The 12164-nt window shown below is 41.1% G+C and overlaps 1 protein-coding gene across 14 annotated transcripts in view; it reads right to left on the bottom strand.

Annotated features, from left to right (window-relative positions):
- Positions 1-9590, bottom strand: part of EPB41L2 (erythrocyte membrane protein band 4.1 like 2) — a 102373-nt gene extending 92783 nt beyond the window's left edge. For 8 of the 14 annotated variants that reach the window (XM_061378367.1, XM_061378366.1, XM_061378378.1 and 5 more), the window contains exons 1-2: positions 9462-9589; positions 5543-5624 (exon numbers count right to left, since the gene is read on the bottom strand). The gene's annotated coding sequence lies outside the window, so the exon portion shown is untranslated. Of the gene's footprint in view, positions 1-5542; positions 5625-9461 lie in introns of all 14 variants that reach the window. The other 6 variants (XM_061378371.1, XM_061378372.1, XM_061378373.1 and 3 more) reach the window with 2 other exon arrangements.
- Positions 9591-12164: the final 2574 nt, after the last annotated feature.

Below are 12164 nucleotides of genomic sequence, written 5' to 3'. Positions count from 1 at the left end.
GAAACTATCAGAGATTACTACTACATATGAAACCATCTGAGAAAAAAAAAAAAAAAAAGACTTAACTGCACAAAATCAGACATTTTTGCATTTGCATAACAAAAATCAGACTAATCCGAGTCACAGTTGTCATGAAACACTGTTGCTTTCCATAAGCATACAGAAACCCTCTTCCTCAAATGAGGAAGAGATCATTTCAAGAATTAGTGCTGACAGCAGACAAATGCCATTATGACACAGTGCTGTCCCACAGATTCCCCACACATACATGTAGCAGCAGTAGACTAGGAGGTAAGTGACCAGCTCCAGCACACTGGTTGGAGGCAGAACTTGAAGCAGAGGCTGCTCTTCTCTTAAAGAAATTACAAACTCCATACCCCTGCAAAACAAACAAGCAAACTACTTTGTTTTCCCTCCCCCCAAAAAAGGGTTCATCTTTAATCCACTTTATACTAAAAAAAGAGGGTGGTGGAAGATCAAGATTTGACAAACTGTCACAGAAACTGTGGTTAACATGCAAGTACTACCTAAGTCAGTACAATTCAAAAATTTGATAAAGCTGGATATCCTTCCAGAAGCCCTAAGTGCCCACTGCACCACTAAGCTTCATCTCAAATAATTATATATTAAGTCACCTAACTTGACTAAAATTAAAAAAAAAAAAACAACCCACATACATAACAAACTACCTTTTCTACTAAAAAGTTACCTCAAAGACCGAAACTGCAAAATTTAATTAAAAATGAATTCAAGTTTAACAGAGAACAGCATCCAATAACAAATAGAAGGTAGACTGAAAGAAACCAGCACTCAAGAAAAATACAATTAACTCCTAGTAAAAAAGTCATAAGCCATTCCTAAATTTGGAAGAGACCAAAAAAAATCCCATGGCAATGTCAATGCATTTTATAATAACATCTTGCACTAGCTCCTGATGCTTAAAACTTCAAGCACTTTCCCTATTACAAGGACTAGAATAACTTACTCATACACCACATAATACAAATTCTAACGCATAAAAAAAACCCCACCAACCTAAAAACAACAAAAAACTTCACCAGGCAAATTAATCTTCCCACATCATTCAACAGTTTATGTAGACAAGATGTTTCTAGAAAATTAGGGCTCATGACAGTGACTAAACAGTTCATCCAATAAAAACTGTTTTCATGTGGTCCCATTCCAAAGGTTTAATGCTGCTATATATGGCATATGTCTCATCCTTTATCTAAAGCATATGACATACTCTAAACCAGTACCAACAGCTGGGGAATTTTATGGTAAACCAACCATCTTTCTTGTAGGTGCTCCACTGCAATGGAAGTTAAGAAAATGAAGAAAAAAATAAAAAAATAAAATAAAATAAATCAGGGGAACTGAACAAAAGTCTGAAAAAAAAAAAAAAAGCAAAGAAGCTGCATTTCTATAAAAGCAAAAAAAATGACTGAATCAACTCTGCTCCGATTATATGGGAAGCATGTTTTGGTTTTTCACATAGGCTTTTAAATATTCATTTGCAGGCAACAAATAAAACATTCTTAGCCAACTACTTCCAAGTCCCACGATTCCTCAAGATGAAGAGTTAAATTATTTCAACTTTTGAATAAGTCAGCATAGTAAAATACACTTCAGCTAACATATCAGTATTTTTATAGAGCTTCATTAGGCTTTCTTGAAACACAGAAAACAGAGTTGTGATACGTAACAGAGACAAGTAATGAAGCTTCAAGCATCATGCTTTTCTATCAAAGCCAAAATCGTACAAACTTTTCCTCCATAAGGAACTGTCTCACATTTAATACTTGATCTCTAGTTGTCATGGTTTAAGCCCAGCCACTAACTCAGTTAAGACTGCAAACACCCTACCAGGATTATTGATCTTGGAATGATTGACGGATGAAAGTAAAATGTAGGGTTCTGCGTTTTACTAAATTTGCCAAACAAGTCTGCATGAGTGTGGGGGGAGATGGAAGAAGGTGTGCCATGCTAAAAAAGTTTCTATCTTCAGCCCCTTCAGGTCTTCAAAAAGCAGGAATATCCAGTTAACTTTGTTATATGTGGTTTCTTAAAACTATTCTATTTGAATCAATCATGCTGGCACTCTCGCCAGGTCAGAACACTGTCATTCACTACCATGCTCTGTAGTAAGATTTCATTTTAGTTTTGGATGAGGATTTTAAACTAAATCTCTAGTAATACAAGTCACTTTATAGAACGCTCTTATGGAGAAGGCACCTTTTCCCCCCCCCAGCATTTTCTCACCTGCAATGCAGGACTGAAGTATTCCCAACTTCACTTACATACAGCATCCTTACTTTCTGAAATTACATTCTGACTAAATTCAACTGAGAAAAAAAAAATTGTTTTAATATGCTATCTGTTTCACCTTTTCTACTGAATGGAATTAAGAGATAAAGTCTGAGAATATGGATCTCGGTCTTCAGAAATGTGTCTTGCCCTTCTGAATGAAAATATTACAATGTACTGAGAAAAAGTTACAACGCTCTCACTGTAAGAGAATGTCATACTCAAGGACAGGAAGGGAAAGAAAAACTGTAAGTGCACATTAATTGCTTTCTATAAGACACATCCTTAAGTACACAAAGAGTAGAGGAAGCACACTGTGAAACTGAGTTCAAACATCTAACAACTTAAGTTAATTAACATGAGATAACTGCAGGTCAAAACAGGTTTAATACTAAATCACTTGCAATTGGGGTTTGTACAGAAGTAGTAGCATTGATATGTAGCAATCTCAGCCTTGATCCAAGCAGCTGCCTCTTACCATTAGGTAGGTGGCTTGTTGTCAAAGATCACTGCAATACAAAACCATTCACTACAGAGGGGACAAAGCAGCCTTAAGACCAAACATGGACTTAAGCATGAAGTTAATGCTGTGACATTCTTTGGGTTTTGATAGTGGCTTCTGCCCCACTTCCCCACCTCTTTTCCTCTAGACATTTGCTTCAGATTCATGGTCCAATAATACAATAACCTAAAAGGAAAAGTACCCAAAAAGCTATTCAAGGAAAAGGATCCAGTGCCCTAAGACAGTATCAGTGATGTACTGGCTTGCTCTTTCGCCAAATTTCTTTAACCAATTGATGATGGAACAACAGCAGTTACAGTATTATTTAAGTACAGCATTTAAGTACAACTTCATAAAGGAGTAAGCCAAACGGGATAAAGCAGCTTCTTCCAGCTTAGGAAACAGCAAACAGTTCATATATATGTATATATATATATATAGTGACTACAAAGTACAAAACTTGTTCAATTTGGAAATTGAACAAGAACTTGCAGTTCCAAAGTCAAAATGTTCAAATTCAAAGGAGTTTGACTCAGTGTACTCTAAAATATTTTATTAATGAATTCTTGCTTTGAACAAACATGAAAGCCAAGTATGTATTTTTATCATCAAATTCTAATTTTGGTTTGATTTTCAGAAGATGTACAATACATGCTGAGTCAATCAGAATTTAAAAGTTTGCCTAGTCCACATTCAAAAGCCTGCAACAAGAATATACATTTTAATTCCATATACAGGACAACTGAATCTTTCAAATTAGAAAAAGCTGTTTTAATTTTCCATTGTGGTAAGACAGCACATCATGAATTTTAAATATGTACTGAAGAATGTTATTAAAAATATAAAAACTATCTTCTTAAAACATTGTAGTCGAATTCTTATTCAGGCCACTAAAAAGAATACCACAGTTAAAGCCTATACTTCTCAAGCCACAGTAATGGGATAGCAGTAATTTACCGTAAAATCTGGTGTTACATTTAGCTGTACAACACTACTAATTATAGAGTAATTTCAACAATAAATATTTGGTTAAACTCTGCTTTGTCATCAGTGCAAGCAATTTAAGATGAAACTGATCTTTCAAAGAGTCCACACTTTTTTAGAGTCTATTTTTATTTTCTGGTAACTGAACATCTTCTCCTACAGAACATTTCTCCAGAACTACCACTTTGCAAAGAGAAAACCATATAGACAATGTAGAAGCAAAAAGGAGATTCAAATCTGGAGCACCAAGGCGATCCATAGTTCCCTTTAAACTGCCCTTGGCTAACCCTATTTTACTATTCAATATCAAAGTCTTCTAACAATGACCTCATAGAGCACACAGGCTGCATCACTTAACAGCAAGGTAAGTTAGAAGACAGGTCAGAAAGAATGCAGGGACAAGAAACCAAGACACAGATGAATATGAGCACTATGGTAGATGCAGTATCAAGTAAAACACACAGTTAACCCCCTAGACACTGACAAAGAAGTCTCCAGTTTTAAAGGGAGTATCTTCCTGTAATGCTCCTTCTCAATAAGGTCCCTGAAGAGCCACGGTACTATTAATGAAAGCACTACACAGATGAACAGCAGTAGGACTTTATCTCCATTAGAGAGACCAAAAAAAACAAACCAAAAACCAATAAAATATAACTACCTGCTTCTGAGAGCATTCAGAGCCAGCCAATCAGTTTTTATACAAGAGGCCACCCTAGCTGAAGTCAGGCCTTCAGAGAATCTCGTAAGTCCAGTCATGAAACATGTGATGTGCAGAGGAAAAGGTAGGCATCTGAAATTCTCCTTTATGAGACCTCATAAACGTTACCTACAACTCAGTAAAGAATTAAAGGAGATGCAGCCCAATTTTCCCCTAGAACTAGGAAGATAACACAGATTCAGGAATGTAGAAGGCAAGAAGGTGAAAAGAATTACTGGAAAAAGAAAGAATCTGTGTTTTGTTTGGGTTTCAAGTTTTACATAACTAGTCCATAGATTTCTCCTGATCGCTTCTATTTTCAAGGTAGTATGTCAGATGTAAGGAACTACATGAATAATATAAAACGGAGAAACCAAGCCAGGAGCTGGAAACTGAAATCAGACAGTGCTATTCAGCATTATTGTCAGCAACGCCTAGACAGCTTGCTGGGCAGACAACAGCGCTTGTATAGTTGCTGTAATGTAGTGTTTGCACAGTGCCACTAACCTATCAGACACTACTGCAATGGAAACAAACATTTTTTCCTCCATGCCAATTAAAATAAACAAGCCTGTATTCCCGTTGAGCTTGCCCCACTTGCATGACATGCAAGTCTATAATCTCATACCATACACAGAACATTCTTTTCTTGTTTGACTAGCCAAAAAGAATGGCTATTTCTGGATTACCCAATACTAATTAATCAATGACCTGTTGATGTGGCCTTCACTTAAGAGAGTAAATCTTCACAAAGCACTCAGTGATGTCTATGTAGGAAATAAGTTACCAGTAAAATTACCTTCACAGAAGAGCTTATATCACAAACATTTTAATTAATAAATAAGATTTGCTAAAAATCTAAATATTTACTGTATCACTAATATGTTCTTTCCTGTATAACATTACCAAACTGACAATTTAAACCATGTAAATTTATTGCAACAGCAGAAATACTGGACAAGTTGAAACAGAACGCAGAACTTCACCTATTTAGTAAATTCCTATAGTGAATCTTCTGACATTTAAAAAAAAAAAAGTTAATCACAAGTTACCTTTCACTCCAATAGAAGTCTTGAAGATTAGTAGAATCCAGTCAACTGTGACAACTGGGTAACAGCACAATATCTTCTTTGCCTGTCAGAAAGAGTTAAATTTGGAGTCAAATTACATCAAAAACTATCCCACCCAGTGAGCGAATTGGAAAACCAAAGTGAAATTGAACTGTGCTAAAATGAGAAATACCTTTTTAAAACGTGAACACCCTTTCACATAGGAAAAAAAAAAAAACACCAAGGCAGTCATTTAACTTGCTCTTTGATTTTATCTCCTTTTAAAGAAATGGCAGTGTGGCAGTTAATTGTAAAGTCTAACACTCTTAAGTCAAGATGAGTCTTTCAGTTTAGAAAACTGAAAATAACCCCTTACAATGTAGTTTGACTTCTTGTAAAACCTAGGCTATAACACAATCAGACACTTCCACATCTCCTTTTCTTGCTCCCATCCTCCTTTCTTGTGTCCCGCCATTGTTCAAGTACACAACAAATAGTTTTCCAACACTACTTTTCTTGGGTTAATTTTGAGTGCAATGAGGAGAAATCCCACCTTCCCTCCTCCTGATCCCCCCAGCTTATGATCAGTTCCAGAATGAAAACACCATTGGAATTAGTACATCTTTTGCAGGAAAGCATTTAATCTTGCTTTAAAGATATCTAATGGCTAATATGCTATACACAACCACCTTTGGTAAAACCATTTTGAGTCTACTGAAATTTACACACAGTAAACCAAAATGTAGAAAACTTGTCCTCCTTCAACAATTAGAGTAATGCACTAGAGACATAACTATTACTAATGTAAACCATTTAGATCCTTTTCCTGCCACTAAATCTTTTCATAGCCATGATTAATGGTTGTCATTCACATTACAGGCACAACTATCACCATTTTAGTTTGTTCCATCCCTTTTTAATCCTTAAATAGATGAGTCTTTGCATTGAAACATGCTTTCCAGTCCTTCATGTAACTTTTGCAATTCTTCCAGGTTATTACTCTCAACTTTCTAAAGTTTAATGCCCAAAGTGAATGCAGAATTCCAAAACAAATCATATAAGCACCAACTACAGGCAGGTTTTATTACCTTGTCATGTATTTTATATGTTGTTTATATGCCTAGTTTAATTTTAACAACAACTTATAGAGACCTTATGTTCAAATTATTATTATTCACAACCCACAATATGTCTTTCAAATGTATTTACTTCCCTGAACACTTTCTCATTCTCTATGACCCATGTTGTTCATCCTTAAGTGCATGCTTAGGAGATGGCCACATGAAAAATGCATATTTTGCCTATATCTGACCTCACTAAATTATTCAGATTATATTGAATACAATAAGAAATGCAATTATTCTTCAGGTTACCCTCTCTACATGAGATATATTCGGTGTTGCTGATAAAACTCCATTAACTCACATCAACAAGTCAGAATGGCTTCAGAGTGCTGCACTGGCTCCTACTTTTTAAGTTGTACCAAAAAGTGGTAATAAAATCTATTATGAATTGACTACAATTGCTGGAGATTTATCAAACTGGAAAGGGAACAACAGCTATATCTTCAAAGAACTGAAGCCTGGAAGTCCATTCCACATGGCCCTGACTGTTCAGTTTGAACTCTCCCTCTTCTTTACTGCAAGATGTGTGCGCACAGAATATGTACAATTTTTGAAAGCCTCGTCTGGACCATTCTAAATGATACTGCTAAAATATAAGCTCATCTGCCATGGGTACAGACTGTTGATACAAACTTTGAGATCCATAACCTCTGAAAACATGAAAGGGAAGGTCACAGTGTAAGCACAAAGTGAATCAAACTCATTAGAACTCTGCAATTTAAGCAAGAGAAAACAATTTAACTTCCCACCATAGAGGTTAAGACCAGACAGAAAACAGCATGACAAGCAGAAATGGAAACTTGTTGGAAAGGAGTAAAGTAGGAGTAGGCTGAAGCAGGATGCTTCAGCTGAACACCCTTTCAGGACTGCTTCTGTGTAACCCAGGATGTCACAGAATTGGTTCTGAACTAGGTCTGTTCTATAACTAAACAGCTCTGCAGCTTAGGAGCTGAATTTATCTAATGTTTGAAACTTAAAAATATCACACCACTTTTGATTTCAAACACTTCAGGTCTGGAAATATTTGTTTTTGTGAGAACTTGCTGAAGGCTAAGTTTTGCAGAACTATGTGCTTGTTGCATTTCACGAACACTCTGGAAGCACCCATGCTAGCAGACAGGAAAATGAGGCAGTAAAGCCAAGTAAAGCACTATCTGTCAATGAAAAAGCTATAAATTAGAATGGTTTAATTAAAAATGGGTCTTAGACAGCTTTACATGAAGAAAAAAGAAAAACAAACCAAAAACAACTAATTGATCTGCTTGCTAGTCGTTACTGGCATCAAAGCACCTTAACCTAAGTTTACTCCCCAGCTGGCTATTACCTCTTCCCTGCCAGTGATTTATTTCAGAAGCTGTTTCTGGAAATCCTAATCATTAAGATGACAAACCCTCAAACCAACTCCCTTTCTGTCAATCAGCTATCATTCATACAGTAACCTCCCCTGAGTCCATTCCAGCCATACACATGCATGCACAATACTATTAACATCAGAAGACATTATCTTCAACTCAGCGGTGTCTTTATCTGTGGAAAAATGATGCACTAAAAATGTTACCACAGAGTTAATAGCTCTTTTGAGAGTATTCAGACTTTACTGCCCTCTAATCAAAGCCTCCCAAAAGAACAATAATAGGAGATGAACTTTGGACCTAAATTTATAAATAACACCTCAGTTTTTTAAAGCTGTCAGTGCTTAATGTTCACACAGAGGCCAGGTCATCACATGTTGAAAGGTAGACCGTTTTCCTTTTTTTAATAGTAGATAAAGAACACACATAATAGGATTCTAAGCTGACTTTTAGCCTAACTCTTAAGAAAATTAGGAATGCGCAGTCTTCCTCAACTTCATCCCCTACCTAATTACTGAAAAACAGCTCTAGTGCAGAATCCTATTTAGCGCATTTTTCTGCAGTTGCTCACTTAGAGCTGAAACCAACTGCCCAAGATGCAAACAGATGAAGTTATCAGAATGAGGAGTGGTGCTCTAGCAGGAAAAGGAAAAAAAATTAAACACTCCTCTCGCATCATTCACACGACGGGTGCGAGAGAGTAACCAGCGGAAAACAGGACATATTTTCAGGGAAAAATCCTCCTCTCCTCCTTGGTTCTGACGAGGAAGTGGCGGACGCGACAGGGCAGCAGATGCGAGGCCGGACGGGACCGCGGGAGCACGCCCAGCCCTGACGGGCCGCGCCCGGCAGGCTCATAGGGCAGAGCGGCGGGCGGGCAGTGCCCGCCGGGGCAGCCCCGCGAGGGAGATTTGAACCTGAGCGGCCAGGAGCTGCTGCCCGAAGCGCGACTCGGTGGAAGTCGCGCCCAAACCCGTGGGGAGAGACGGGAGGGAGAAGCCGGCCTCTTCAGAGACCCCTGTCCGCCCAGGAGAGGGGAAAGGCCCCAGGGCGAGGAGGGGCTGCGGCACCGAGATGATCTCCCCCACCCGTGCCACCGCTCCGGACACGGTTCCTCAGGGCCGCTGCCGCCCCCTGCCGTCCCCGGCTCTGACAGCCCCCACCGACCGACCTCCCATCCGCCCAGCAGCCTTTCGGGGCCGGGAGAACGGGGGCAACTCGGCCCACAGGACGATCACCCGGCCCGGCCCCGCCCGCGGCCCCCGCATCCCGCATCGGACGACGGAAAGCGCTAACGGATGCAGGGCAAAGCGGCCCCTCGGCGCACAGCCGCCCCCCTTCTCCGCCGCAGCGCTGCGGCTGCCCGGCGCCCTCCTGCCGCCTCCCCCGCCAGCGGGGGGCAAGGCTGCGGGCCGCAGTGCTCGAGGACCCACTCCTTGCCGATACCTGCTGCCCGAATGCCAACCGCCGCTGATCCTCACACACGGTACCGAAGTTGCAACTGCAGCCGTCAGCGCACTACGGGAGAACACCCCGCCGGCACCGCCCCACAGCCAATCCGCGCCACGCCCGCCCCCGCGCCCCGCTGCCATTGGTTGGCGCTCCCGTCAATCGTGACAGCGGGCGCTTCGCCACCGCCCCCTCCTCCTGGGCCGCTTCCAGCCGCCGCTGCTTGTGAGGGGCGCGGTGGGGTTGGGCTTTTTGATGGGGAAGTTGCTCGGTGAGGTGGGCTTCGGGGGTGCCACCGGGGCAGCCTAGACACTTGCACCCAGAGGGACGGCTGCCTGGGAGCGCTGCAGGCGAGCCAGAGCACCGGGTGGGCTATGCGGTGTGCCGCAGGCGCCGCCTTCCCCCTCCCCTCTTCGTCTCGCCAGGCACGGCTGCGGGCGGCGGGATGCTGCTGTCCTGCAGTCCCTGTCGTGGCTGTGTCTCCACGCAGACTCGTAATCCGCTGGTATTAGGCGGAACGAGCTGTTGGCGGGCTGCGAAGGAGGCCAGTGGCACGGCGGGTTGGGCGGGCGGGAGTACTGAAGGGAAGAGGCGGTTACCCTTCCCGGCGGGGCCCTGCGCCGGGAGGACACGGGCACACCGGAGGGAGCTCAGCGGGGTCCCAAGGTGGCCGGGCCAGAGCACCCCTCCCGTGCTGGGACGCTGAGGGTCGGGACTGATTTAGTCTGGGGAAGAAGTAAGGCTGGAGGGCTCACAGCAGCACCCAGCACCCATGGGAAGGTGGTTGGAAAGACACAGCCAGTGCTGCGTGGTGGGAGGCTGAGGGTGAACAGTCGAGAGTTGAAATGAGAGGTTCAGGCCGGGTGTAAATAAGCTTAACTTGCTCCTGAGAGCAGCCGGGCAGTGGAGTGAGTTCCTCGGGGTTTTTACACTCCCAAAACGGGGACAGCCCTGAGCAACACCTCCTCTGACCACGCAGCTAGCTCTGATGTGAGCAGAAGATTGGAATATAGATCTCCTTTCAACCTGTATTTTATAGTGTTCTACAGTCTTGATAGGGATTGTCCTTCACTTAGCTAAAGATCTTTCATATGACTTTATGGATGGTGACTGCTGAGAGACCAGATATGAAAAACCTGATGTCGTGTAATGGCAGCTGCTGGGCCGCACAGGCTGCAGGCCCCAGGGGCCCCGTGGGCAGTTTGCCCTTGACACCACCTCTGCCTAAGGGCAGGTCTTTAAGCCTTTGGGCTCTCCTTTAAACCATGTATTAGCCTTTTCATTCTCTTTGTAACTTCCAGCATACAAAAGGTGTGTCAAATCGTGGACTGAGAGGTGATATTTTGGCCTGCAATTTGTGCATGTATGTACAAGAAAAAGAAAACGCTGGGAGAGAAATGTAGTACTAACAGGTGTAAAAAAAAAAAAAAAACCCACAATACCCAAACGACCAAAACCAACTAAACAACTAGCTGGTTAAGGAAATGAGGCCTCTCTTAGCTTTGATCTTTTTTTCTCATTACATGCAGTCATACTGAATTTACATAATCCAGCACACAGTATATGTTGCCTGTGCAACTTTATCCCTTTTATGAATTATAACCTAAAGTTAAGTTATAGACTTAGCACCTTACCCTCATGTACACACCAAGCCATGACTATTTTTTTTTCAGCGCACAGAAGAAATTTTTCTCCTTTGGATCAGAGCTGTGCAGTGAAATAAATTATATGTAATTCCTGTGTCATTTTTAGAAAAATTAGAAAGGGCAGGTGGGGGGAAGAGCAGGATCATGACAGGCTGCTGAGAGTTCTTTAACAATTCTGTAGAAATTGTAAGATGTCAGGTTTCCTTTATCAAAAATCTCTGTGTGATGCCATGTGCCACACTTGAATCTGATTTTGTGAAAGGGGTGAGGGATGTGTTTTCACAATGCCAATCTTAAGATGCTGGGGTCTCATTTAGAGTAGCTTACTACTGAAAATGAAGTCAACAGGCATTATACCATAAATATTCTGGGTATTTCATAAGATCAAGAAATCAAGTCCTGTTAGAAACTGATTAATACTTTTTCCTGGTGCTTCAGAGGTAAAAACAACCCTGCAGCTCATAGGAGTGCTGTTAAAGGAAATTAATGTAAGCATACAGAGAGGCAACGAGTTGGCAGTGAACAGAGTGAAAGCAGTTTTAGATACCTGCACTTAATTCCACATTGTTCAGTGAAAGAGGTTAGGAATCAATAATTAAAGAAGCAATTATAATGCATGTGCACAAGCAGTTTTAATTCTTACTAGCTATATTGCTTTACTTTGCAATCTTCATGTTTTATTTATTACAGTGTATAAATTAAGCTAATGAAATACTTCCAGTATCTGTTGCTCTGCGTTCAAAATTGCATTAAAAAAAGCCTTTGACTCTTTGAAAGAGGAGATGGAGTATCATTTGTATAATTTTTCAGGAAAACCAGTCACTGTGGTGGTGTTTTTTTTGTTGTTTTTTTTATTTGATATAGCAGATGCTAAAATTACCACAGCACCAGTTGGTTAGGATCTTACCTCTAGGTGCTTCTTATATGCAGAAAGGACTCTAAAACACTGTATGGGATCTTCCCTGGTTCATTCCTCAGATGCTTTGACATAAGGAATGATAGAATATGCTCAAGTTTCTCAAGAAATAATACAGCAGCTTCACATGCCTGCCTA

The sequence above is a fragment of the Neopsephotus bourkii genome, unplaced genomic scaffold (genome assembly GCF_033783945.1).
Source record: "Neopsephotus bourkii isolate Nb327-2 ecotype Australia unplaced genomic scaffold, CSIRO-AGI_Nbou_v1 NB_1765, whole genome shotgun sequence".
In the NCBI taxonomy this organism is placed as follows: Eukaryota; Metazoa; Chordata; class Aves; order Psittaciformes; family Psittacidae; genus Neopsephotus; species Neopsephotus bourkii.
Note: the sequence above shows the minus strand (reverse complement) of the source record. Positions and strands in the feature narration are given on the sequence as shown.